The sequence below is a fragment of the Acipenser ruthenus genome, chromosome 8, assembly GCF_902713425.1.
Source record: "Acipenser ruthenus chromosome 8, fAciRut3.2 maternal haplotype, whole genome shotgun sequence".
Taxonomy (NCBI): Eukaryota; Metazoa; Chordata; class Actinopteri; order Acipenseriformes; family Acipenseridae; genus Acipenser; species Acipenser ruthenus.
Genome location: NC_081196.1, coordinates 41065987 through 41067976, shown reverse-complemented (window position 1 = coordinate 41067976; position 1990 = coordinate 41065987). Strand labels below are relative to the sequence as shown.

Below are 1990 nucleotides of genomic sequence, written 5' to 3'. Positions count from 1 at the left end.
TCAAATGCTATAAGCCATTTGTTTCTGAATTCTTCTGACACAATGCAAACATGGCATGTCACTAGGCTAATACACTTTAGGGAAGTTGCTATACAAATGTAGTAATTTAAGTTCTCCTGTCTTTACTTAATTATATATATTATTGTGATCCCATCTCATGACCACCCTATAAATTACATCTTTTTGTAACATTCTAAATCCAGGAATTCTCCATCAAAAAAAGCAACAAAAAAAAGATAAATTTAAACATTTTATTTTCCACAAAATGTTGTGCACTCCACGAATTCAATTCATTTGAACAAAGAAGCAAAAACAAAAAGAAAAACAAAATAATCATTAAAAAAAAGACACTTGATTCAAAGCATTTTACAGATCACAGGATCCCTGGTTGTATACTCTGTTGTCACACCCTTGGTTTTCCCCTCATGGACATGCACAGTCTTTCGTGCCAGCAACAGGACCAAAGAAAGCAGGTCCTCAGTACAGACTGTGTAGTCTTCTTGACTTCTTGTTGTAAAAGGGGTGTACAGTAGTGCAGTCATCTGTCTTCCTCCACTCATAATGCAACTTAGTTTTCTGTTCTTGAACTTATATGGCTAAAAACAATTCTTGTGGAGTGCACTGTTCTCATTGGAAGGTAGGTTTCCATTATGAAGCCGCTTTCTTTTCTTGTTCAATGGCTGTAAAAGAATATCAAAATATAATTTTGCAAAGAGCATAAATCCACAGCTGCATATCTGACTTAAAGGAATGTATTTATTTAAAATAAATTAAGAAAACAAAACAATAAGAAAACCTTACAAAATATATCATAAATAGACAGCAAATGCTAAAAGCAGATTTTTTCTAGTGAACAAATAAATTCCATTGCAAATATTAACAATAGTAATATATTTTTTTAAAACATACTTTCTTTTGTCGGCAGAGGGTTTTTCACCGCAGTCTCTGTCTTCTTGAGCTTGCTTACATCGAAGCTTGTGACCTCTTCCAAGTTTGGTTTGTCAGACATATTTGCAAGTTACCCGCCGAAACAATGCAAGAAAGAACAGTAAAGATTTCTCAGCACCCCGGATACTCAATTCTGAAACCGAATCAACATGTGACATCTAGTTTTGACAGAGTCACCACTTCCTCAGTTATAAATGTCCTCTTTATTGCTCCTCCCTTCCCCTTTCTCCTACACATATGGTTGTTTCTTCAAAGCAACTATTTGAAACACACTGATGATTAGTCAATCAGGGTGTACACCTACACCCTTGAGCAAGGTAGTTTACCTAGATTGCTCCAGTAAAAACCCAACTGTATAAATGGGTAATTGTATGTAAAAATAATGTGATACCTTGTAACAATTGTAAGTTGCCCTGGATAAGGGTGCCTGCTAAGAAATAAATAAATAATAATAATAATAGATATAAGTTATTTATGCTTTTTATACAGAAAATTCAAATTACAGTTTTTTAAACACAATAATCAGGCCTTGCCTCTTTAAAAACCTCCCCAATGTAATACTTGTACCACATTTACACACAGAGGCTCAGTCAGGCAGGATATCCTCACTCATGCAACCCCTACTTGCCAGCCACAACAAAAGCTACACATTTTGTCATACAATCTGGTGTTAGAAATATATTTTTTGGTTCCTACCCTAATCTTGCACTAACAACTTTAAAATCTAAACATTGCTTGGTTGTTTTTACTCCCACTCCCATCGTTGGTAAAGCCCAACACATGCGGCTTACAAACCTTGTTTCAGTACCTCGTCATCGGCTGCATTCATATAATTGGCAGCAGTCATTATCTGTAGATATTTAACCTGAGACCATTTTTTATATACACGGTACAAGATAAAACTGTGTTCTTAGTAAGGGGTATGGTGTATATAAGGGTAACTGCAAACACTTTCCATGTATCTGAAAAAACTGTATATAAAGCATTTTACCTGTTACAGTTTTTTAAGTAAAAAGGGTGGTTGGTAAATGCATTTAATAGC

The 1990-nt window shown here is 34.8% G+C and overlaps 1 long non-coding RNA gene across 1 annotated transcript; it reads right to left on the bottom strand.

Annotated features, from left to right (window-relative positions):
- Positions 1-237: 237 nt before the first annotated feature.
- Positions 238-1384, bottom strand: LOC117407458 (uncharacterized). Its single transcript, XR_004545062.2, has 2 exons — positions 910-1384; positions 238-680 (listed from the first exon to the last, which is right to left on the bottom strand). It is a non-coding gene; the product is annotated as an uncharacterized LOC117407458 (long non-coding RNA).
- Positions 1385-1990: the final 606 nt, after the last annotated feature.